Source organism: Bos indicus, chromosome 23 (genome assembly GCF_029378745.1).
Source record: "Bos indicus isolate NIAB-ARS_2022 breed Sahiwal x Tharparkar chromosome 23, NIAB-ARS_B.indTharparkar_mat_pri_1.0, whole genome shotgun sequence".
Taxonomy (NCBI): domain Eukaryota; kingdom Metazoa; phylum Chordata; class Mammalia; order Artiodactyla; family Bovidae; genus Bos; species Bos indicus.
The window spans coordinates 32152749-32178895 of NC_091782.1; the positions used below are offsets into that span (position 1 = coordinate 32152749).

At 42.5% G+C, this 26147-nt stretch overlaps 8 non-coding genes and 1 pseudogene across 8 annotated transcripts; 4 read left to right on the forward strand and 5 right to left on the reverse strand.

Annotated features, from left to right (window-relative positions):
• Positions 1 to 226: 226 nt before the first annotated feature.
• Positions 227 to 1933, reverse strand: LOC109572142 (elongation factor 1-alpha 1 pseudogene; annotated as a pseudogene).
• Positions 1934 to 6008: 4075 nt separating this feature from the next.
• TRNAA-UGC (transfer RNA alanine (anticodon UGC)) lies at positions 6009 to 6080 on the forward strand. The gene has a single exon. It is a non-coding gene; the product is annotated as a tRNA-Ala (tRNA).
• Positions 6081 to 9898: 3818 nt separating this feature from the next.
• TRNAK-UUU (transfer RNA lysine (anticodon UUU)) lies at positions 9899 to 9971 on the reverse strand. The gene has a single exon. It is a non-coding gene; the product is annotated as a tRNA-Lys (tRNA).
• A 1140-nt stretch (positions 9972 to 11111) lies between these two features.
• TRNAR-CCG (transfer RNA arginine (anticodon CCG)) lies at positions 11112 to 11184 on the forward strand. Its single transcript has one exon. It is a non-coding gene; the product is annotated as a tRNA-Arg (tRNA).
• A 4150-nt stretch (positions 11185 to 15334) lies between these two features.
• On the forward strand, positions 15335 to 15406 carry TRNAA-AGC (transfer RNA alanine (anticodon AGC)). The gene has a single exon. It is a non-coding gene; the product is annotated as a tRNA-Ala (tRNA).
• A 4688-nt stretch (positions 15407 to 20094) lies between these two features.
• Positions 20095 to 20166, reverse strand: TRNAA-CGC (transfer RNA alanine (anticodon CGC)). Its single transcript has one exon. It is a non-coding gene; the product is annotated as a tRNA-Ala (tRNA).
• A 4169-nt stretch (positions 20167 to 24335) lies between these two features.
• Positions 24336 to 24407, reverse strand: TRNAA-UGC (transfer RNA alanine (anticodon UGC)). Its single transcript has one exon. It is a non-coding gene; the product is annotated as a tRNA-Ala (tRNA).
• Positions 24408 to 25091: 684 nt separating this feature from the next.
• Positions 25092 to 25164, forward strand: TRNAF-GAA (transfer RNA phenylalanine (anticodon GAA)). The gene has a single exon. It is a non-coding gene; the product is annotated as a tRNA-Phe (tRNA).
• Positions 25165 to 25865: 701 nt separating this feature from the next.
• TRNAT-AGU (transfer RNA threonine (anticodon AGU)) lies at positions 25866 to 25939 on the reverse strand. The gene has a single exon. It is a non-coding gene; the product is annotated as a tRNA-Thr (tRNA).
• Between the last annotated feature and the right edge of the window lie 208 nt (positions 25940 to 26147).

Genomic DNA, 26147 nt, shown 5'->3' on the forward strand with positions numbered 1-26147 from the left:
TCATTTGCTATTATTTTCTCCCATTCTGAAGGCTGTCTTTTCACCTTGCTAATAGTTTCCTTTGATGTGCAGAAGCTTTTAAGGTTAATTAGGTCCCATTTGTTTATTTTTGCTTTTATTTCCAATATTCTGGGAGGTGGGTCATAGAGGATCCTGCTGTGATGTATGTCAGAGAGTGTTTTGCCTATGTTCTCCTCTAGGAGTTTTATAAAACTTTTTTAAATGGGTCTCAAATTCTGTGACAGATTTTTGGTCAAGTTGTTTTCATTAAAAAGTACTGATTTTAAAAACTAATAACTTAAACTGCCACACACAAAACATATGGTCCACAAAAACATTCTCCTTTCCTTCTGAAGGTTTTACGATGCATTGTTATCATTAACCAGTCTTTTACTATTAAACTTAAATGGCCAATTGAGACAAACAGTTCTGAGACCGTTCTTCCACCACTGATTAAGACTGGGGTGGCAGGTGTTGGGGATAATATTCATTTAGCCTTCTGAGCTTTCTGGGCAGACTTGGTGACCTTGCCAGCTCCAGCTGCCTTCTTGTCCACTGCTTTGATGACACCCACAGCGACTGTCTCATGTCACGCACAGCAAAACGGCCCAGGGGAGGATAATCAGAGAAGCTCTCGACACACATGGGCTTGCCAGGAACCATATCAACGATGGCAGCGTCACCAGATTTCAAGAATTTAGGGCCATCTTCCAGCTTTTTTGCAGAACGACGATCAATCTTCTCCTTCAGCTCAGCAAACTTGCAAGCAATGTGAGCTGTGTGACAATCCAGCACAGGTGCATATCCAGCACTGATTTGGCCTGGATGGTTCAAAATAATCACCTGAGCTGTGAAGCCAGCAGCTTCCATGGGTGGATCATTTTTGCTGTTACCAGCCACATTGCCACGACGGACATCTTTGACAGACACGTTCTTGACATTAAAGCCCACATTGTCCCCAGGAAGGGCTTCACTCAATGCTTCATGGTGCATTTCTACAGACTTCACTTCAGTTGTTACATTGACTGGAGCAAAGGTGACCACCATGCCAGGTTTGAGAACACCAGTCTCCACACGACCCACAGGGACAGTACCAATACCACCAATTTTATAGATATCCTGGAGAGGCAAACGCAAGGGTTTGTCAGTTGGGCGAGTTGGTGGCAGAATGCAATCCAGAGCTTCAAGCAGGGGGGTTCCACTGGCATTGCCGTCCTTACGGGTGACTTTCCATCCCTTGAACCATGGCATATTAGCACTTGGTTCCAGCATGTTGTCACCACTCCATCCAGAAACTGGCACAGATGCTACTGTGTCGGGGTTGTAGCCAATTTTCTTAATGTAGGTGCTGACTTCCTTAACAATTTCTTCGTATCTCTTCTGGCTATAGGGTGGCTCAGTGGAATCCATTTTGTTAACGCCAACAATTAGTTGTTTCACACCCAGGGTGTAAGCCAGAAGGGCATGCTCACGGGTCTGCCCGTTCTTGGAGATACCGGCTTCAAATTCACCAACACCAGCAGCAACAATCAGGACAGCACAGTCAGCCTGGGATGTGCCTGTAATCATGTTTTTGATGAAGTCTCTGTGTCCTGGGGCATCAATGATGGTAACATAGTACTTGCTGGTCTCAAATTTCCACAGGGAGATATCAATGGTGATACCACGCTCACGTTCAGCTTTAAGTTTGTCCAAGACCCAGGCATATTTGAAGGAGCCCTTTCCCATCTCGGCAGCCTCCTTCTCGAACTTTTCAATTGTTCTCTTGTCGATCCCGCCACATTTGTAGATCAGATGGCCAGTCGTGGTAGACTTCCCTGAATCTACGTGCCCAATGACAACGATGTTGATGTGGGTCTTCTCCTTTCCCATTTTGGCTTAGGTTTAACGGTGGTTTTCACGAAACCTGTGTCCTGGCGGCAAACCCGTTGCGAAAAAGCTATTTAAAGTTTTAAAACCCAGGAAATTATTTTCCTAGGAGCTAAGAAATTACAATATGCTACAACCTCTTGCACTTACAATTCATTTCTGCTTTGATGTGTGTGTGTCTAGGAGACAGGCCTACTAAAAGGCCTGGCAAAAGAATTAAACAATCTTGCTGAAAGGGCATGACTCAGTTATGTGACTCCTGAAGGAATCCAAGAAGGAACAAAAAAAACATCTTGAAAGCAAGATGTATACCTGGGGATGGAAAACCATCAACAGACTGTTCTATCTTTGGCACCTGGGAGGCACATAAAGATTAACTGGGTCTGTCCTTGAGGCAGAAAAACAGGGATACAAAAATGTTAACTGCACAGGATTATCATTGAAGGCCACTTGGCCTGCTATGATCATAGAAAGATGTACAAGCAAGTCTCAAAAAGGATAATAAAGCAGGCTTGAGGTCAGTTTGGGCACCTTCACCTCCTGTTGGTGTTGGTCCCCTGATCCCCACTGTAACTTTCTTGAGTGTTTCTCATTCTTTCGTCACCTGGTGCTTTCAGGAACCTGTGCTGTCGAGCTGGACTTGACATGTGTGTGATCTTTTTAATCACAAAAATTGGTGGTGGTGGGGCGGGGGGAAGCTGTAGAAAAAGAACTACTACACTGTATAAATGTATATATGTGGAAGTGGTATACACAAGAAAAATTTTCCAATCAGAAAATACGAGTTTTCATCTTGAGTCCACCCCCTTTTTAAACTGTTGGAATAGGAGCTTTGGTGAACATTCTCAAACTTTTAAACAATTACAAGACCATCGCAAGTTTTGTTTTTGACAAGACATTCCTTCAATCTTGCACCTCTGTTTAGAATTTACACATCTTATTTCCATTTTATTATCTAGGAAAGAATGAAAATAAGCACTTCTTTAAGAATTATTCTGTTGAATTTTCACAAAGGGACCAAGAATACTGAAAAATGAAAGCAAATGGACAGTAAAGTCATCAAGACTCAGATACAAATACATTTTTCCCTTTTTATTTCAACTTTTTTCCCTTGAAGCTCTTTGTTATCCTTTATGTCATTTTGAATTATTTTCTTCTTTTTGAATTTCTGTTTCAGTTTCACAGTGTCTGTTTTCTACTAACAATTCTTGGACATTACATCAGAAGAAAATAATCAACAATATTTCAATATCAGAACTGCATCAAGTTGCAAATTGAAAATTGTTACAAACTTAGAAGCAATAGGGGGCCATATAGGGACATTCACTATACAGGAACTTGGTGTTAGAAACTATCCATTAGCTACCTATCCCTCCTCAGTTCAGAAGCTTGCATTTTATCTCATAAAGAAACATGTGATTGGACAAACAGCATCATTGAGTATTTTATTGCCTAATTCAGTAATGATCCCTTTATATTCTATTGAAGTGAGAGGTCTTGGGTAATTCACAAAACACAATTAGTTTTCCATTCAGTATCTTAAAAATAAGGCTAATAGTGTCTATGTCAAAAAGACTACTATAACTATCAAAGGAAATCATGCAAGTAAATGCTTTGTGTCATGTCCACACATATGGTTCTTGGATTCTCCCAGAACACCACCTAAACATGTAATATCTTCTTGTAGCTATGGCTGTCCAATAGCAATATAATAAAGCCATAAATGAGTCACTTTTATAACTTTTAATTTTGTAGTAGTCTCATTAAAAATAAAAATAGATGGTCTTGGTTTAAGAAGACTATATAAATGACTTGGTATATCAAACATCACTTAAATAAATAGTCAATAAAAATTATTAGTGATATGGGTTAAATTTTAAATATCATATTAAGTCTTTGAGGTCTGGTATATATTTTATACTTACAGCACATCTCATCTTTTCAAGTGTTTAATACTCAAAGTGGCTAGTGGCTACCATTTTGGACAGTGCAGCATTAAACCTGTATGTCATTGATTTTCAGATTTTCTGAATTGAGTATATATGGCATGAGTGTGTTCTGTCTCTCAATTTACAAGTTTAATTCCTCATAAGAATTATGTATTAAATGAATCCATAGTCTAGATTTTTTTTTTTTTTTTTGAATTGAAGTATAGATGATTTGGAGAAGGCAATGCACCCCACTCCAGTACTCTTGCCTGGAAAATCCCATGGATGGAGGAGCCTAGTAGGCTGCAGTCCATGGGGTCGCTAAGAGTCAGACACGACTGAGCGACTTCAGTTTCACTTTTCACTTTCATGCATTGGAGAAGGAAATGGCAACCGACTCCAGTGTTCTTGCCTGGAGAATCCCAGGGACGGGGGAGCCTGGTGGGCTGCCGTCTATGGGGTCGCACAGAGTCGGACACGACTGAAGTGACTTAGCAGCATAGATGATTTACAATATCATATTAGTTTCAGGTGTACAAAACAGTTACTCAACATTAATTTTTAAAATTCCAAACTTGTTCATGGGGCAAAAAGAAAAAAAAGTATACCTTATTATTATGAATCCCTGAGAATCCAATAGACATGCAGTTTTCTCCAGGAGCAACACATTATGACCCAGAAGTGTTTCTGCAAACCTTCTTAATATTGGAAAGAATCATATTTTATAGCACCAGTCACAGTAATCCTCCTTAGCAGTTCACGAGCTAAAGAATACTGAAGGTACAAGCCTGTCAGGCAAATTATATTCTTCCAATTTCAAGAGGAACTCAAAATTATTTTGTGAATATTGGCAAAAGTTCATTAACAGGCAAACCAGAAGGAGAAGGTATTAACCACTAGAAATCTACTGTCAGAAAATCTGTTTTCTTGTGGTCTTGTGTAGTTCAAAGAACACAGTTTTAATCATAGTAGATCCCAGTATTCAAGAAATGTCCAGGAACAAGCTTATTTTCCTTCGAATATCACTAATGAGCACACTTTTCTGTCTTTATCCACCATCCACATCCATGTGTCTACTGATTACTCACAAATCCAAGGCTGGGAGTAATTGAGTTTGCCATGTAATGTTCTCTCAAGTGTGCACCACGTAGATCTTGAGTTTAACAAGAGCAAAGCTGGCTCATCTTCTCCATTTCCAATCTTTCTCCCACTTCCAAAAGAATTTTTAAAACATTTTCTGCAGTTTTTTTTCCATTTGTAGTGACATGGCTTTTCTTGCCTTCCTAAATAACTGAATGACTGAGCAAACACACACGTATTTTTTCTTTATCCCTAATATCTTGTGGTTGTATGTCTTTGGTCTCACTCTCACAGTCTAACACTCCTCTCCATTGCTAAAGCTGTTGTTTCATTCATGCCTTATGAAGAAGAGATTTTGGATTATTGGTGAGTCTGCTGAATTACCCTGGTGCATAGGTTAGAAGAGGGGGGGGAGGGGGGGAAAGCCCCTTAAATTGCAAGGCTGAATGCTTTGCTCTAAGGTGTTTTACTGGTTGTGGCTTTCCTCCATCAAATCTAGTCCTTAATATTCCAGTGGAACGAACAGCAAATACCACGGAGCGTTTTAGGCTAGAAAGAAGCTGAATTTCAATGGCCTTGGATGTCTCAGTTTAAGACATTTTTGTGCAAGTGTGCTCAGTCATGTCTGACTGTTGGTGCCCCATGGACTGTAGCCTGCCAGGCTCCTTAGTCCATGGAATTTTTCAGGCAAGAGTACAGGAGTAGTTTGCCATTTCCTACTGCAGGGGATCTTTCTGACCCAGGATCAAACCCGCCTCTCTTGCACCTCCTACATTGGCCGGCCGATTCTTTACTACTGAGCCACTAAGACAAATTTGGAGGAAATCTAAAAGCCAGATACTGAGACTTGATTTGATTTCTTGTCAGCGTAATAGGAGACCCCAACCATGTTTTAAGGCCACTGTGGAAACTTCCTGTGGTTATCTGATAACTTCCAATCTTTTGCCTTGCCCCGGGCTCGATCCCTGGCACAACTTCTATACGCTAGAGTATCAATATCCTTCTTTGGTTTCTGAGGGTCTCCGGCCTAAAACTTGCCATTAAACGCTACTGTCAAGAGGCTCAGGAATCCAGAGCCTCAGGAAACAAAATTAATTTCCAGAAAAGTATTAGCAAGAAAGTAGCCAGTGAGGGGGTGTAGCTCAGTGGTAGAGCGCATGCTTTGCATGTATGAGGCCCCGGGTTCAATCCCCGGCACCTCCAGGCATTGGTTCTGTTTTTCTCTGGAATACGCTCAAACTGTTCTTCAAGGAATACAGATTTAACTCTCCTAAGCTTTTCCTCCTTAAAGTCCTGTACACATAGAAAGTAAAAACATAACCCAATGGGTTTCGGTGAAATCCCTCATCTCCTGCTGTGAACCTCGACGTCACCAAGACAACTGCAACAGCAGAAGGAAGACAAAAACCAAGTGGGACAGAGAACGGGATTCTAACCGGAACGGAGTCTGGACTTCTTGGCCCTGAGATTAAAGTTCTGACAACTGACACACCAAACTATTTAAGGGAAGTTAAGTGAGCTTCTGAAAACCATTTCAAGTTAAAGATACTTGGTTACTGGCTTACCTTTCATATCTTGCATTCCAAGCTCAACACAGGAAAAAAAAAACACTCACTCTCACCTATACCTCTGGTGCTGAAATCTAAAGACGCAGGTGGATCCTGTTTCTATTTTGATCGCTTCTCCTACCACTGTCGCGTGGATATCGGGACGCTGTGGGCCCGGCTGCCCCGCGATCGGAAGCCGCCAATACCACCCGGATCCACCGAAAACAGAAACTCGACGCCGGGAAAGAGCAATGAAGTGCTCTGAAAGCCGCGACAATCGAGCAAAACGAAGGGGATCTTCCTGCGGAAAAGTGCCCGCAGGCTCGCTTTTATCGAGCATGGACCTGGGAGCTTTCCATGTACCCAGAGGAAGCGCAGCAGAGACGGGCAGCTCACCGCCTCTCCTCCTAGCCAGATGTTTTGTCAACCTAAGCGTTTGTCCAATTTTTTCCTCCTCCACCTTCCTGTGGCCGCGGCAGCCCCGGACTCCACCATGTCTCAGCGTGCCTTTCGTTATCATTCCCTGAATTCTGCTCTCAAGTTCTTTCGCCTTGACCCACACTAATCGCTCTCCTGGCATTAACTTTCCCAAGCAGCTCAGCTCGCTCGTCTCAAAGGCTGAGAACTGCCAAACCTGGCTGACTTTCAGAATCGACGGGGCGAGCTGATAAACAAGGTCGATTTCTTGCTTCGCCCATCAAGGATAATTTAGAATTTCCTCCAAAGCTGGTACCTGAGTTGGCTGTCGCACCAAATTTTGGCTGAAAGTGGGAAGCTCTGCCCTTTCCACGAGAACAGTGGGATCTCAAGAAATAATTTGGCAAACGGCGAGTTCATTTTGCACGTCGGGCCCAGTGGCCGAATCTCCTCCCTGGTGCTCTTTCGTTCAGTAAAGGATTCCGAATTCCGCATATACTGTTGCTGCTGCTAAGTTGCTTCAATCGTGTCCGACTCTGTGTAACCCCATAGACGGCAGCCCACCAGGCTCCCCCATCCCTGGGATTCTCTAGGCAAAAACACTGGAGTGGGTTGCCATTTCCTTCTCCAATGCATGAAAGTGAAAAGTGAAAGTGAAGTCGCTCAGTTGTGTCCGACTCTTAGCGACCGCATGGACTGCAGCCTACCAGACTCCTCCGTCCATGGGATTTTCCAGGCAAGAGTACTGGATATATAGCTGCTGTTGCTGCTGCTGCTAAGTCGCTTCAGTCGTGTCCGACTCTGTGCGACCCCATAGACGGCAGCCCACCAGGCTCCCCCGTCCCTGGGATTCTCCAGGCAAGAACAAGAACACTGGAGTGCGTTGCCATTTCCTTCTCCAACTGGATATACTAAGAGGGGCAAAAAATCTCTGGATCATCCTGCTGTCTGTTCCTGTCCTCAGCTTGGACCCTGTGGATCTCGGAACCAGAGCTACAAGACCTTGGGAAACAAACCGATACCGGATTTCCTGACCATGGTGCTGCACCGCCCCCCGCCCCCCCCCCCCAACCCCCCACTACGTCGACATTGTTCTTTTATTATTTTTTTCCTTCTGCTTGCTTTGGGCTTTTTTCACTCTTTTTCCCTTTGGCTCTCTCAATGAAAACTTAGATAATTAATACGATACTTTTTTTCTTTTCTTATATCCATTGAGATTCTGCTTTGTTCTATGGGTTATTTAGAATTGTGTTGTTTAGCTTTCAACTGTTTGAAAATCTGCCTCATCTTTCTGTGACTTTTGGTTCGATTCCACTGTGGTCATAGAGCACACTGTATCCTTCAAGCTTATTAAAGTTGCTGAGGTTTGTTTTATGTCCCAGGATATGTTCTATCTTGGATATTTGATGGATTTGAAAAGTGTCTGTATTCTGCTGGTATTGGATGAACTTATGTTGATTGGATTCTGGTGGCTGAGTTTTTCTATATCCTTGGTCATTTTCTGTTTAGTTGTTCCATTAGTTATTCTGAGAGAGACACTGAAGTCTCTAACTTTATTGGTAAATTTGCCTATTTTCCCTTTCAGCTCTATCAGGTTTTTGTTTTTGTTTCTCCTTCTTCACATATTTTTCAGCTCTGTGGTTTGGTGCATACATATTTTGAATTGCTATGCCCTTCTTGGTGTATGGGCACTTTTATCATGTAAAGTCCTCCTTTGTCTTTTCTTTGTTATAAAGTTTATTTTATCTGATACTGATACAGCTACTGCTTTCTTTTGATTAACATTTGCATGACATATTTTTTTAAATCCTCTTAATTTCAAACTGCTTATATATTTACAGGATATATTTGAGGTAAATATTTTTATAAATAGACAGCTTACAGTTTGATCATATTTTCTAATCTACCCTGTGAATTTAATTGGTGCCCTTAGACTATTTACATTTAATGTAATTATTGGTATGTAGGGCTTAAGTCTGGAATTTTAATTTTTTGTTTTGTTTGTTCTCTGTTATTTTTAGTTTTTGTTCCTTTTTCTTGCCTTTTTGTGGACCACTTGTACATACTTTAGAATTTCATATTCATTTATCTATACTCTTTTTATTGTATTCTTTGTGCAGATGTTTTTAAAAGTAGTTACTCTAAGAATTCCATTATAGATATGTAACTTATCAGAGTGTACTGGTGTCGCCATTTTCCCAGTTCAAGTGAAATGTAGCAACCTCACCTTCCTTTTTGTCACTTTACTTTTCCTCATTTGTAATATAATTGTCTTAAGCATTTCTTTCACATATACTTAGAACCACAACAGAGTTATACTTTTGCTTCAAAACTGTTATACTTTTGTTTCAAACATAATTAAGAAAACTCAAGACAAGGAAAGTTTACTGTACTCACCATGTTTTTTGCTTTTTTGTTTGCTTCCTGATATCCAATATTTTTTCTCTTATCATTTATTTTCTGTTTGGAGAACTTACTGTAGCCATTATTTTAAGGTAATTCATTGGCAGCAAATTACCTTAGTTTTCCTTTATCTGAGACTATCTTGTTGTCTTCTCCATTTTTGAAGGATATTTTCCCTGGATATAGTATTCTGGACTGACAATTCCATTCTGTAAGCACTTGGAAAATGTGCCATTCTTTCTAACCTCTATCATTTCTGATGTAGCTGCTGTCATTTGAGTTGATTTTCTATATGGCTGGCTGAAGTGTCTTGTGTTTCTGGTTTTAAGACTTTATCTTTGTTATTAGAGTTCAGAAGTCTTGGTTGATTCCCCCGCCCCGGTCAATTGAAAAAAGAGACTCTCTTCTAAACACTACATAAAATCCAAACCTTTGGGTCTGCAGTCTGTAGTCTGAACATTTTCCCAAGACTTTCCCTTAGGGTTGGTAAATTCATCAAACAACCATTTCATTCTTGTAAAGCAACGGGCAAAATTTCAATAGGATTGCAAAGAGTTGGACACAACTGAGCATGCATGCATACTCATACAAAGCAGGGCATCTTTTCCCTGACCTCATTACTGTGTGAATAAAGATAAAATATAGAGGATTGCACGCCTGAACAGGGACTTGAACCCTGGACCCTCAGATTAAAAGTCTGATGCTCTACCGACTGAGCTATCCAGGCTCTTGCTACTAGGCTTTCCCTGAGTAATTATCTTTGCACATTTGGCCAATTTATCTTTCAGGTTTTAGTTCCCAAGTCAGATTTCTTGAATTTTCCTCAGTGCTAAAAAGATTCTCTTTGAGAGAGATGTTGCAATCATCACGAACATTTTCCTTCCTCTTCTCTTCTTTGTCCTCCTTCTCTAGGTTTTCAGAACCAGAGATGCTGTGTCTCCTAGACAAAGCATTGCTGGGTTTCAGACCATTTTGCTAGACACAGAGAGTTTCATTTCTTGCCAAGTCCTTCATCTAAATTTCTCCAGACAGCACTCACACTATTTCTGTTTGTATCCCTCTTCATTGTCTTGACATCTTTCTTGCAGCCTTTGTAGGCAGAAAGAGAGTTGAAGAAGGAATTTGAAGACGCAAGAAAATGTTCTGTAACAGGTCCCTTTCTGCTGGTGGTTGAAACTGCCTTCAAGCATTCCTTTGGCAAGCGGGGGTCTTGGAGTTAGTTGATGGGAGGCTGAGAACCAAGTGTAACAGCTCTTGCTGGCCAGGCCCAACGTGGTGTGGATTTCCACTCTTCAGCTTCTACTAGAACCAACAGTCTCTCCACACAGGAAAACAACAAGGGACCATTATCTAATCTAATGTTTCTCATTGAACCCATTTCTAGAAGGAAAAGGATTGAACTAAAACAATTTCATAGGAAACAGCAGAAGGTGTTTCTTCAGACTCATTCAGTCCAGGCCCTAGCTCCTACTCTTCTGTTTGAACTTACAGGTTTTTCTCCTTGGAGGATGTGCCTCTGTGTCTTTGCAATAGAACAGGTCAGAACATACCAAGTTCTGAAGCTCCCTTTCCTTATGCTGTCATCACTCCTTCATTGCAGACTTCAGTTCTTGGCTCATTTTTTCGGTCGAAATTGCATCATCATTTTCAGTGACTTAGGCAAGACAGCCTTCAAAGGTTGCATCACTTCTGATTGCCTTACCATTTATTAATTTTAAGTAATTATTTTCAGGGATTTGATGCAGTTTTATGCCCTTTGGGGTGGAAATGTTATCAATGAAATCGTCCTTTAATTGAAATTAGAAATTTGAAAATAGAAACGTGCCATGTTTCAGCTTTCAAATTTGAAAACATGACTTCATCAATCGGCCGCGTGGCCTAATGGATAAGGCGTCTGATTCCGGATCAGAAGATTGAGGGTTCGAGTCCCTTCGTGGTCGCTCGTTTCTTGTCAGACAAGAAGCGGAATCTGTTTTCATTTGACCTCTAAAGGCTGACCTTGAAAAGAAAACCTGAAATGGGACAAGCGTCTTTAAAAAGCCAAATTAGCATACCCATTAGTTACTGATAACCTTGCATTTCGTCATTGGTGTCTAATCACCAAATAATACCTCCTAGTGAAGTACTAAGGCGTGTATAGTTATTGATACCATAATGACCCTGAATTTTCTTGCTCAGAATCCTTCTCTAGAAGTGGTAGAAATGAAGGTGAATTTCCCCTTAAAGTTGGGGTAGGTCTCTTTTTCTTATTGTAGGATCATAATTCTCCACCCAGGGATTGAACCTGCATCCTCATCAGTGAAAGCAGTGCAGTCCTAACCGCTGAACCGCCAGGGACTACCCTGGACCTCTTTTTCCTGGTGGAGATTTAAGATAGACTTTTCCCTCCCTTTTCCCTCTTCCATTCTATCCTCCTTTTGCCAAAATAGCCACCTTACATGGAACCAAAGCCTCTAGTATTGGAACAGCTGCAAAAGCAATGCATTGGATCATTGGTTTTCTTGTTATATGAGCAAGGAACTCATGAGAAAATGAATGAAAAGGTGCAGCAAGAAGAATTTGGTTACAGAGTAGAGAAAACACACGGAGATACAGGGGTTTTTACACGTGACCTTGTATGTGGAAGGGTGGTGGCTCACGTGGTAAAGAATCTGCCTGTGATGCAGAAGGAAGTCAACTGCTCAACATTAAAAATCAGCTTTCCCTAGATATTCTTTAAAAAAAAAAAATCAGTGTCATTTTTGGATGGTTTTGAGAAACCTCACAGTTGGCAAGAGGAAGTCCCCTGAGATAAATTTCACCAATTTAAAAATCATTAGACTAGATCCTCTCTAGCATTGCTGGTTCAATATCCCGGAAAAGAAAAGTTGTACTAGGCAAAACTAAGGCAATCTGAAAAGATTATGGATTCTATCTTCTAAAATTTATCAATTTTAGTTCATTAATTTGGCCACTGTATCATCCTAATACGGAAACTGAGTGCAGAGTATAGGGAAACTTTCCGCAGTGTCCTCTCTATTTTTCTTTATATCTAAGTTCAAATTTAAACTTTTTATAAAAGAAAAATGATCTCTCTTTTAGACTTACAAAAGAAGAGAGTGTTAAAAAGGATTTACAGCAAAGGTTTTGCTGCAGAGAGCAAATTTCTAAGAGGGCTCTTGTAGTGGTTAGCACCCACATTCAACAAGAGAGTGATGAATAGAACCTATGTCACTGTCTGATTTCTATGAAGATTTTAAAGAAACCTTCAATAGAGGCTAGAACAAAAGAATAAGCATATGACTAGTAACGGGCTCCAAACGAAAGCAGGGTTCAGTAGCTTTTTTGTGTATGTATGAAATTATGGGGAAAGTGAAAGAATCTACACCAGAACGGGGTCTTGAATCCTGGGTCCTCCGACTAAGGTCCTGATGCGGGTCCAACTGAGCTACCCGAGAATACGATGGTTTCAGTGGGAATTTATTACTATTTAAACCCAAAACATTTAGCTACTACTTAACCCCACCTCCCTCTCCATTCTTTCCTTTGTATTTTAAAACCAAACATGCTAAAATCTGTTGATGCCAGTTGAAATGCCCAAGCACAGAACCGCCTCTGGAATCCGTTTCTAAATTCGAAGCTGCTGCCCTCTGGGGATACGAACAACGTCGCCTTTCCGAAACCTCGGATACCGGGGCTACTGCTCCAGATACACGCAACCACAGGTGGGCCCTCGAAAATGCTCAACCTGTGCTTGCCGCGACAGAAAGTGTAGCAAAGCACGCTCGGAATCATAAAATCTTGGTCAAAACGGGACATATCTTTTTGTGAGACAGTCTTTCAAACCACTTGGCTTAGGAAGGAGCCTTCTCTTCCCGAGGGCTTGCAGAAAGTGCAGCAGCGAAGCTTCGCTTGGGCACTTTCCACCTCTGCGCCTCTCCATTGAGACCCATCTCCAAACGATCCTCTTCTGTCTCCTTCTTCTGCTTGCCTCTCTTACTCTTTTCTGCCCCCCATCAGCTTTATCCTTTTCCCCTCCAAGAACCAAGTCACTCTCCCTTCTCCAACCTTCCTTCTGCTGATTCCACTTCCCAACCGCTCGTCTTTCCAGGATGGTAATAATATAACCCATCCGGGCACCTATTTTCTCTTCCCCATTCCCTCCCCTGCCAGAAGGTTTGGGATTTTTGTCCAAAAATTGTAGATTAACAATGGCACCTATGTTTGCCTAAAGTGTTGACCTTCTGCGCCTTGGGGACTGATGAAATTTGCTGATTTGTCAAGCTTTGGAACGTTTTAGGAAAAGCGAATCTGTTTCACAGGTTGCGCGCAGCTTCCCTTGCGCTCTCCTCTATGCGCAAATAATTTGACCGGAGAGATGCTACAACAGGAGCGCTCACATTTCTCCTCTTTCCTCTGTCCGCGGCCTCTCTTGTACTGTCTATAAAATCAAAGCTGTAGCGTCGTGGTAACAAAGTCGCTGTCATATTCCAAGTCCAGGTGCTGAATGCAGGAGTTTGCAAGACTACAGACTGCCTGAGACACATACTCCTCACTCTTTGTTTCGGTCAAGTACTGTGAATTAATTCACCTCTTGTCTTTAATTCACACCTGTACCAACGTCCCCGCGGCTGTACTCCGGGAACGCGTCTTTTTATTCCAAGTACTACTTTTTGCGTCTTTTTGGTAGCTGTGGGCAGGGGAAGACTTTCTAAAGAAGGGAAGATCTGACGACATAACAGAAGATTCAGTTCTGGGACTCTCCCTCGTGGTGGACTGGCACTGGCACAAGAGGCAGTTGGGAAAACCACCCTTGATGGGGAAGAGGATTGTGGAAAGATCTAAAGGTTTTTCGGTCCAGAATAAATTTCTCTTTCTCCTGCCCTAGCCGTTAAGACAAGAGTCAGCCCAGAGGTTTCAGAAACGGAAGAACTGAAAATAATGGAGGAGTTTATCTTGCCATTTCCGCTTTATTGACTATGCCTTTGACTGTGTGGATCACAATAAACTGGAAAATTCTGAAAGAGATGGGAATACCAGACCACCTGACCTGCCTCTTGAGAAACCTGTATGCAGGTCAGGAAGCAACAGTTAGAACTGGACATGGAACAACAGACTGGTTCCAAATAGGAAAAGGAATACGTCAAGGCTGTACTTTGTCACCCTGCTTATTTAACTTCTATGCAGAGTACATCATGAGAAACGCTGGGCTGGAAGAAGCACAAGCTGGAATCAAGATTGCCAGGAGAAATATCAATAACCTCAAATATGCAGATGACACCACCCTTATGGCAGAAAGTGAAGAGGAACTAAAGAGCCTCTTGATGAAAATGAAAGAGGAGAGTGAAAAAGTTGGCTTAAAGCTCAACATTCAGAAAACGAAGATCATGGCATCTGGTCCCATCACTTCATGGGAAATAGATGGGGAAAGATTGGAAAGTGTCAGACTTTATTTTGGGGGGCTCCAAAATCACTGCAGATGGTGATTGCAGCCATGAAATTAAAAGACGCTTACTCCTTGGAAGGAAACTTATGACCAACCTAGATAGCATATTCAAAAGCAGAGGCATTACTTTGCCAACAAAGGTCCGTTTAATCAAGGCTATGGTTTTTCCTGTGGTCATGTATGGATGTAAGATTTGGACTGTGAAGAAGGCTGAGAGCTAAAGAATTGATGCTTTAGAACTGTGGGGTTGGAGAAGACTCTTGAGAGTCCTTTGGACTGCAAGAAGATCCAACCAGTCCATTCTGAAGGAGATCAGCCCTGGGATTTCTTTGGAAGGAATGATGCTAAAGCTGAAACTCCAGTCCTTTGGGCACCTCATGCGAAGAGTTGACTCATTGGGAAAGACCCTGATGCTGGGAGGGATTGGGGGCAGGAGGAGAAGGGAACGACAGAAGATGAGATGGCTGGATGGCATCACCAACTCGATGGACATGAGTTTGGGTAAACTCCGGGATTTGATGATGGACAGGGAGGCCTAGCGTGCTGCGATTCATGGGGTCGCAAAGAGTCGGACACCACTGAGCGACTGAACTGATCTTACCAACGCCTTCCTACAGTGATTTAAAAAAAATAACAAGGGACAGTATCCTAGTGCTCTTACGCAAGGGGGTGTAGCTCAGTGGTAGAGCGCGTGCTTAGCATGCACGAGGCCCTGGGTTCAATCCCCAGCACCTCCACAAGTTCCGTGCGCCTCCCACACTGTTGAGGTTCTACCCCCGCGGGGGTTTCTGTGCGTACACCTTTTTAACTTGTGTAACATTTAATCGGAGAAGGCGATGGCGCCCCATTCCAGTACTCTTGCCTGGAAAATCCCATGGGCGGAGGAGCCTGGTAGGGTGCAGTCCACGGGGTCGCGAAGAGTCGGACACGACTGAGCGACTTCACTTTCACTTTTCACTTTCATGCATTGGAGAAGGAAATGGCAACCCACTCCAGTGTTCTTGCCTGGAGGATCCCAGGGACGGGAAGCCTGGGGGGCTGCCGTCTATGGGGTCGCACAGAGTCGGACACGACTGAAGCGACTTAGCAGCAACATTTAATCATGGGGCTTGACATTCCTTGGATCTCCCAATCAGGTTACTTCAGTGCAATAAAAGCCAGGAACCAAGTGACGTTGAAGTACAAGAACGGCTCGCTCAGAATCGGTCTCCTTGAAGGCGGAGGACCAAGCACGCCATGCACGGTCCATTCTTCTTAACTTCATTTTTTTACTAAGAAAAGAAAGAAAGTCGCTCAGTCATGTCCGACTCTTTGCGACCCCATGGACTGTAGCCCACCAGGCTCTTCCATCCATGGGTTTTTCCAGGCAAGAGTACTGGAGTGGGTTGCCATTCCCTTCTCCAGGGGATCTTCCCAACCCAGGGATCGAATCTCAGTATCCCGGATTGTAGAAGTAGGGAAGAAGAAAAACACTGAAAGAGAAAGCGGAAAGGGGCCTTTGGAAAAATTCCTTTAGATTACTCCCCGCCCCTGCCCCAACACCCCCTCGGCTGTGCGTGTGTCAATGAACAGACTTCAGGATCCAGAGAAAATTTTCCTTTTCGACCTTCTTTTCCCACTTGCCCATACACTCTCGCCACACACTGAACTTTGGTTGGGCAGCAAAATGTCGGTTGAATCATCAGTCATGGAGCGCTGTGCTCCCAGGGTTTTTTTCGGTGAAAGAGTATTTAAGATACTGTCCATGGGAAAGAGACTTCTCACGAAACTTAGAGGCTTCCAAAATCCATGGTTGAAAAAAGTTATTTCCGTGTTGGAAAGAGCAGCTAGTCCTTCTCAAAGCGAGTCTTAGGCAATATGGGTTGGGCCTTTCTGTGGCACAAACGTTTTTAAGCCGCCTCCCTTAGGAGGAAGAGAACCTTCTGGTTTCCTGCACCCCTAGAGGGAGCAGAAGACACAGAGGCAACACAGGTGCAAATTACCTCCCGGGTCAACCAAATAGTGGGCGTAGTAAAGACGTAGTCCCAAGCTTTCTTTGGCCCTTTCCTCTTTTCTGTCTCCCCAACCACAGCCACCGGCCTCCCCACACCCCTCCTCAACCCCCATCTTCATCACCTACTGCTCCACCTTCTCCTTCACTTTACCTGCCCTCCTGCCCTTTTCTTTCCGCTTCGCCGCTTTCTCCTGGCTACTTGTTTCCCCGCAGCTCACGTCAGTTCCCGCAGCTCCACTATCTCGGCTGTTGTTCAGTCGCGTCTGACTCTTCGACCCCAGGGACTGTAACACGTCAGGCTTCCCTATCCATCATCAACTCCCCGAGCTTGCTCCAACTCATGTCCACGGAGTCGGTGATGCCCTCCAACCATCTCATCCTCTGTCGTCCCCTTTTCCTGCCTTCAATCTTTCCCAGCATCAGGGTCTTTTCAAATGAGTCAGTTCTTCACATCAGATGGCCGAAGTATTGGAGCTTCAGCTTCAGCATCAGTCCTTCCAATGAACGTTCAGGATTGATTTCCTTTGGGATTGACTGGTTTGATATCCTTGCAGTCCAAGGGACTCTCAAGAGTTTTATCTAATACCACGGTTCAAAAGTTCAAACTGTTAACTGTCTGGGTTAACAGTTCTCAAACCTAGATAAGCAACAAAATAATCACCTGCACCCCTATCCCATGATTCTTTGAGCTCAGGGGCCATAAGGTAGAGATGGGAATACATATATTTATGAAGTCATCCCACAGTTCCCAGGTTTGGGAACCATTGTATTCTAGTCTAAAACTGTTTATCTCTGTGTTAGTGGGTCTCTTCAGGCTGCCTATATTATTCACCAACTTAGTTTTACAAGTCATCTCACTTTGGGGACTTCCCTGGTGATCCAGGAGCTAGGACTCTCTACTCCCAGTGCAGGGGGGCCAGGTTCCATCCCTGGTCAGGGAACTAGGTCCCATCTGCATGCTGCAATTAAGACCCAAGCAGATAAGAAACAACTTTTTTTAAAGGGTTTATTTTAGGGACTTTCCAGAGCCAACTGAGCTTCACTCAGGCTTTTTTTTTGGAAGGGGAGGAGCAAGGGAGGAATAAAAGCGTTGATATATAATTGATTCCAGTATTCAGAAAAATACAGATTTGCCTTGTGAGAAAAAGTGAAAGAGAAGACACAATGATCTAGAATTACTCCTAACGCTCATATTTGGTCACCACAGATTTTGGCAACAGGAGGAAAGCATCTATTCAGTATACCTCTGGGATGACTGAGGTTCAAGTATATGTCCAAGAGCATTGGGTGGGGGTGGAAAAGTTGTTATAGAAGTTAATTCTCTTAGCCTTTCTTGCTCAGCCTCTGAAATATTAATACCCCTCTTATGCATATTTGTGGATCTCAGAAACAAAACTGGTGAAGTCCCCAAGACAAAGCCACTGACCCAATTTTGCCGGGCTCCAGAGTTTGTTAGAGAGACTGTTTGCAGCAACATATACTTAGTGTTTTTTATTTGGAAACCGTTTTCTCTTTCCATCTGGATCTAAATTCCCCAGGAAACTTTTCAGGTTCTGCTCTTTTTTACCTTTCTTCTAGCATTTCCAGTTGGGGTTCATAGCCAGAAGCATTGGAGGTACAGGCCCCTTGATGTGATGATGTGGGAAATCTGCCATCCGGAGGAGGTTACCAAGAGAAGGAGCAACACATTCAGAGTTCCAGCTGAGGGCACTTGAGTTAACATGGGCATGCATATCATGGCTGAGGTTTCACAGTACTAGGGTTCAGATACTCCCTTCTCCTGGAAACATGCATCCAAAATATGGATTCTCTCATGGGTTACAGTGACCAGAGTGTTCTTTATGGGAACTTCTGATGTCTCATGGCTTTTGACAGCTGCCTGAGAGATTCACTAAGGGAGTAGAAGGGCTGCACGCCAAATAGAGTGAGGATAATGAAGAGCAAAAGGAAAAATACTCTGAAAATCCATGGTTGGCAAAATAGAAAAAGGTGGCCTAAGCTATTTTTCACTCTTTTGTCTACTCGCCCGTATCAGGAGTCTAGAGAATGAAAGAAAAAGAGAAAAAAAGAGAAAGAAAACTTATTCATTGAATCTTTGCCCTGAAATGGTTTAGACAGCAGCATTGCAACATACTTGAGTGGAGACAGCCCAGAGATGGCCCTGGTGGGAAGGGGCTTTGTGGCTTGGCTGGTTTGAGCATCTGTCCAGGGTTTGAATCCAGAGGAAGCTGAGCTTCTGACAGATTCCTGCTTTCTTGTGATCTTGAATGAACTAGGAGTCAGCTTTTAGTTTCTCCAAATGAGGGAAATTAGACACTATTTAAAAAATGTTGACTTCATGTTTTAGAAAGCCGTCTTCTAATACAAAAGTTATCTTGCAAAGTCTTTGGTAAAGAAATATGGAACAATTTTTGTACATTCACCCAACACTCAACTAGCACAGAAAACGAAGTGCAGAGCAATGATATTCAGTAGTTTGTGCTGATTTCTAAATAAGTGGTTTCTGTTTGCTGTTTTGTTAAATACAAGCAACTTACATATCTCTTCTTATTTTCACCCAAATACCTTTGGCCACATCTGGGATGTCAGTATGGTGTTACATGAGGTGTTGTTAATTCATTTAATAACAAGAACAGAAAAGTGAAGTTCAGTGAGGAAATGTAAAAGGTAAGGAATCTAAATCTGCTGTTTGCAAGGTTTCTGAGATTTTACTTTAGTTAGGTGTTTTGGTTGAGGGGGTGGTGGGGAGTTAGAGAGTGTCTTCTAGTACACATTTTGTGTAAATTTCCTGTGGAAGTCGATTTAATATGGAATAAAATGAGTGTGAGCTAGTTCTTTCAAATCATGTTTTAAACGTTTGCATGGCAAAGGTTTTGCTAAGTGCCACCTCACCTTGGGCCAACTTCCACTCACTCACCAAGAAATACTAGGGGTCTGTTGCCTTGCACCCTGTCTCGGATTCTTTGCAGCCCAGGCAGGAGTGGCAGGTGTGGGCACAGCGGTGGGAGCTGGGGAAAGAAAGGCATAAGGAAACCAGAGGAAAGCTTTTCTGTTCCTCCCCTCTTAGACCAGCCAGTGCTCAAAAACTAAGAAAACTTCGAGGAACTGCTTAATTGTTCTTATTTCCTTCCTTTCCCCATCCTGCCATTTAGGGATCCTTTCAAATGGGGCCCAAAATGAATGGGTCAGTTGATACGACTGCAGACTTGGTGCTTCTGACAGAGGAGATGCCGATGAGGGTGGTTCCTTTTTTTCTTCTCTTCCTTCTTTTTTTCTTCTCTTCCTTCTTTTTTTCCTTCTGTGAAAGCCCGCGTTGGATGGCACCAAGGTCCTTGGAGTAGAAATGGTGTAATATTAAAGGGAATCCATTGGACTACATTAAAAAAAGAAAAAAAAAAAAAGAGGCAAAGGAACGTGACAAAATAACGCAGATGGAGGAGCCGGGGGTTGAACCCGGGGCCTCGTACATGCGAAGCACGCGCTCTACCACTGAGCTACACCCCCTGCTATTGAGGCGCTTTGGGGGGGTCATTTATAAAATATTACTTTTCTTTTGATATTGGATTTATTTTCTGGTGGAGAAAATCCATTGGGTTTAATTCCACCGCTTGTGAACTTACTAGCGGCTTCAGTAAAGTTATAGTCCGATTGACGGAGTTTCTAGAGTCTAGGACTTTCCCACTCCTAGGGAAAGTTACCCTGCTCCAAGGTTCACACAGAGGAAATAAGTGACAATTGCTTTCTTTCACCAGAAGAAGTCACAGATTTCCAACACAAATTTTCAGCAGTACCGGCTCAGACAAAGTGCTTTACAGAGGTAGCCGAACTGAACGCCACAGCAGGTAGGGTGGGATGCTCTGCCAATGTCCTTTTCCCAGCTGACTCGCATTTTTCCCTCACGCACTACCACGTGTTCTGAGACTGTCTTCAATTCTGATTTTAAGCCAGGGGTCCCGCACTTCTTGAGGGCTGTTCTCAAAGGACTTGGGTGGGGGGAAGCTTTAAGGTTCTATCAATTTAAAAACAACAACAGAAACTGACAAGGAAATTCCCTGGAGGCCCAGTAGCTAGGACTCAGTGCTTTCGCTGCTGAAGACGCGGGGTTTAGCCCTGGTGGGGGAGTTAAGATATCCTAGATATCCTAGGGCGGCCAAACGGAGAAGGCGATGGCACCACACTCCACTACTCTTGCCTGGAATATCCCATGGACGGAGGAGCCCAGTAGGCTGCAGTCCATGGGGTCGCTAGAGTCGAACAAGACTGAGCGACTTCCCTTTCACTTTTCACTTTCATGCATTGGAGAAGGAAATGGCAACCCACTCCAGTGTTCTTGCCTGGAGAATCCCAGGGACGGGGGAGCCTGGTGGGCTGCCATCTATGGGGTCACACAGAGTCGGACACGACTGAAATGACTTAGCAGCAGTAGCAGCCGGGCAGCCAAAAACAATAACAACAAAAAGCACTGACATTTTTCTAGTCTGGGGGAAGAGAGGGCAAACGCAGGGTGGTGAAACAAGATTGGGGAACCTAGCAAACTGTCAAACTGGTTTCCCTGAGAGAACCCATTATCATAATGCGAAAACCTACCACAGCCATAGATACTTTTTAAAAAGAACCCTAGAAATCTTCAGAACACGACAATTCGAGGCGGTCCTCGAATTGGAAAGCAAAGCAGATAGAAGTGACGGTTCAGGAAAGAGCAGAGTAATCGCTCTTTTTTCACTGGGGTTCTTTCAGCTTCCAAAACAAGTCCGAAACCTTATACTGAACATCTTTATCGTGATGTTCCGTATGATTTTGACGGAAGTAACCCAGGAAGCTTTTCATTTAATCGCTTGAAAATACTGGACAAAGTATTTATTGGTGAAGGCAGGGACGATGGAAGCACTCGATTCTGATTTTTCTTGTTTTAGCCTTCTAAGCCCTTTTCTTGAGCAAGTGAATTCAGAAGCGTTTGTATCAGGGAGACATGTTACAGGAAGGAGAATTTGTTTTGACACAAACTATGGGCTTTTCAAACCATGGGAAAAGATTCCAGATTTTAGTCCAAACCTTTAAAGCTCTTCCAAACTGAGCTATGTTGACCAAGTCTCTACTGTCATTACTAATAATTTTCTCTACTTAAGGTCTGAAAAGCATGACATTCCTTGAGAGATGTTGTTGCCTTGTTCCCTCACTTTGAGAAAGTTGGGGTTTGATATCCTGCCAGCTTTGGTAATTTCAGCTACTAGCAACAATCCATGTGAGAGGGAAATGGGAGGAGAGAAAAATCAGTGGGTAGGTTTTCTGTTTCTCAGCCTTCAGTCTTTCAATTGACACAGACACGGCTGAGAATACAAAGGAATCCATTAGCAAAAATTGACTATGAGCCTCTTTCCCTTCCCTTTGTATCCTTTTTTTTTCCTGTTCCTTGGTAAACTGTGATATATAACAAAAGGGGGCATGGGCTCACTGTCTTATTTCCTCTTATCTTACTTGTACTGATGCAGTTAGGTTGATAGATGTCAGAGTCATAGAGTTGAAGTAGATCCGCTTAAGGGCAATCCTTTGGGTAATGGATTTACTTTGGATGTGAGCAAGGGGTAAAAATGATAAAAGAAAATTTTTTAAATGGGGAAAGGTGGATGTATTCTTGAAATACGGCATTGATGAGGAAAGGAAAAAGCAATAATGGAGTCTAAGATTCCCTGGACTCCCCTACATGCTTAGCTTATGTTCTGTTAGTAAGCTACATACAACATAGACCCTATACTTCAGTAATCTTCTGTAACTGATGATTGCCTGATTCTTATTGAGGAGTCATTTTTATTTTTCCCCTACACTGTTTCCAACTTTTATACAGAAGCCAGATGGAACTTGGCTTTCTTCCAGGAATGTCTTCAGAGCACATTAGGGTGTTGCTCCACTTCTCACATCCTGCTGTTGGCTTTGACTGGATTCTGAGAAGCAGGGTCTTGAGGGGACAAATCCAGGGCTGCAATAGAATGATGAGAAAGCATAAATGTATACAATTCAGCGATGTTTTGCTCTGTCCTAATTGAAACAAGAAGGCAACTTTCAAGGTTCTTAAGGATCAGCTAGATAAATAAAACAGTGATTTGGATGATGAAAGGCAAGGGAGAAACTTGGTGGACGCTGATAGACTAATACAGGATTAGGGCTCTTTTTGAAGTCCAACACTTAGGAAGACTTGCAAGTAGATTGGTTTATGCAGATATGGATGTGTTTCACAAAGCTAGTAAAAATAGAGAAAGTGGTGGGAATTCTGTTTGTTGTTATTATTGGTTTGTTGATTTATTTTTGCATAAGGAACATAAGGTGGGACAATAAAGGGGAAATAAAGTTGAGTTTGGGTTTGTACATAACATATTTTAAATGCCTACAAGATAGCCTCTTGAGGATGTCTACCTACAAATATTATATATATAACCTGAAGCTGGAATTCTGTGGACATCTCTGAACCTCAGGTTCAGACATCTATGTGGCTAGGAGTAGATGGCCCCCCAAAGCAGGTAGAGTGAGAACTTAAAGCTACACATTAAGACATGGAGGTAATGGAATTTCCCTAGCAGTTCAGCAGTTAAGACTGCTTCCACTGCAGGGGCTACAGGTTTGAACCATCATGACATGGCTGAAAAAAGTTCTAATAGATAAGGAGGTTATTATTAATACATGAGATTGCATCTAGGTTGATCTCATTCTTTTTTTGGTTTAAACTGGTTACTGCTGTCCTAATTTTTCCTTAGAAGAAGACCAATAAAAGTCCCATTTTCTACCATCAGCTTCCAGGTAAAGTGATTATTTCTGCAGAAGCTGCACATCTCTTAAGCCATCTGTAAAAGAAAACAACATCAATTCCACCAGTCCCCAAAGGACAACTTTGAGCAGAAATACTGTTCATGGGCTCTGGTTTATTGAAAGGGAATGTCTCCTGCCCCAACAGCACATACCTGCTGCTGAGCATCTGCTTCTCAACTCTTCGAGAATTCAGTGGAAAGGATGGGAAGGAAACAGAGAGATGGTTGACTTTGTAGAAGCCAAGACCTCTCTGTTACTTGAGTTTATTTTAAAGTCAGGTGTTCTCTAATGGCAGAGGAAGAACATCACTTTGTTTCCAAAATCAAAGCAGGTCAGTGGTGGAGCTTTCTTTGTCTTTTTCCAGGCTCTTACTGGAGAAACAGGAGCCCTTGTTGGAATTCATGTGTTCTCTTCCAGGTATATGATAAAAGTTCAGGAATAATTGTCTATCTAAGGCATTCAGTTTGCAGTCCAAAGTGTTTTCTCCAGGAGTGGTTGGAATCCTGCTCACAGCACCGGCATTTTTTTTCATGACTACTATCTTTAGGATTATTCAGGCTAACTAAATTGCACATGAGTTTCTTTCCACTCCCTTACCCCCATTTACATTGGATCTTCTTTCTCTTAAGTTGTATTGTTAAGATAGTCCAGGTGAAAAAGCTGGTTAAATTGGTGACATTCCTAGATGTGGAATAAGACTATTCTTTTTTTGTTTTTGTTTTTTTTTCTCTTGTTTCTTCCTTCTGCTGTTCTAGCAACAATATTTACTTTCCATGTGAGGGGGGGAAAGTAAGGAAAGGTGGAAAAGTAGGAGAGCAGAGTGCGCAGGACTGAAGGAACATATATAATGTACATTAAAGAGCAGGGGGAAAAGATGGAGATGCCGGGGATCGAACCCGGGGCCTCATACATGCAAAGCATGCGCTCTACCACTGAGCTACATCCCCCTGTAACAACCCTCCCTTATTTCCATATATTAGGAAATAAACCCATTTTCTGTATTCTTTGGCAAGACTTTTGCCAGAGTATCTATTCTGCTAACTCGGAGACTTCTACAATTTTTAAATCAGTTTTTTGATGAATGGCTTTTGCCCAAGAATAGTAAATTATGAATCAAAACTGTTGCTGTTCCTGCTCTTAGCTTCTTCTCAGCCAGGTCAGACCTAGGCCAAAAGACTATGGCAGAGTAGATGGACTAGCGTAAAAGACAGCAACCCGTTCACTAGAAATCATCACCAGGAAGCAGAAAACTGATCCCACATCAACAAAATTTAATCCCTTTCTCAGCATCTTTGAAGATTATGCAAGAATGAACAAAAAGAAGAAAAAAATAAGGAACTCTAAGAAATTAAAAAAATATATTTTCCTGTAATATTCTGAGCCGTGTCAGAGGAGCAGAAAATTTTCCAACGAATCCCTATGACTTTCCTGTTTCTCACCTTCTCCTACCATCCCACATCGCCAGGAACTGAATGCAAGTGTCATACACAGAAGACATTCCAAACTTTTTGGGTGGGTAAATATTGTGGACCATTAACAACACTTGAGAAGCCTGAAACATTCTAAAAATGGGTAGAAAAACAATCTCAATTTTGAAAAAACAGATGTTTTGGAAAACTCACCTCTGAGGAGCCGAAATAGCTCAGTTGGGAGAGCGTTAGACTGAAGATCTAAAGGTCCCTGGTTCGATCCCGGGTTTCGGCAGCCTGAGCGTTTTAGTTATATCTGAAAGGACAAAACCATTCTAAAACCTCCCGATCTTGTACTTGACGTCCGATGAGCTTGAGCAAGGGAAATGCTTCTCCTTTGTGTGCACAGCGATTGCAACGCTCTGTGGGTTTTGGTGTGCAAGATGGATAGTGAAGTTCATGCTTATAATTTATGATGCTAATTTTGCTTAATTATAGCGACATCAAGTAACAAATTTTAAAATACCATAAAAGGTCGAAAGAGTGAAGAAAAAATAAAGCTAAATTTGTTTTACTATCTTTGCTGATAACTTTCCCCTGTTTTTTGAGTAGGGGAACCTATATTTTCATTTTGCTCTTGTCCCATACATATGTACCAGGCCCTAACTTTTACATGAAATTAGGGTTGGAGTACCTGAGATAACATTGCAAGAAAAATCCCGAGGCAAGATGTGGTTTGCATATCCAAAAGGAAACATCAAGAAAATAGGCAGTGTACTAAAATCATTGTCCTGCGCTTTGCTTTCTTAATATATTCTGGGATCGTGCGAATGTACCAAAATCAGTTCCATTTTGTTTCCAAAACCTCTGGAAACTGCCTATTATGTCCAAAGCTGGAGGGTGGAAGGCGATTGAAGGTAGGGGGAAAAAACCTGCCAAAACCGAATTTTAAGAGCAAAAGGTATACCTGGAGAAACGTCCAGGTCATCACCAGGAAGGCCCCGCTGGGATTCGAACCCAGGATCTCCTGTTTACTAGACAGGCGCTTTAACCAACTAAGCCACGGAGCCCACGTTATAACCCATATCTGGTTTTCTTCTGGCAGAGAATGCTTACGTATTAGTGTATTTCAGAATAGGGTCTGAGGTGAGTACGATATATTCGTCTCTTTTTAAGAAGACGGAGGGGAAGAAGGGAGAGGGGAAATACGAGTTTAAGATTTTTTTTTTTTAATTTTTAATGTAATCCTAAGTCATTTTATCTTCTGTTCTACTTTGC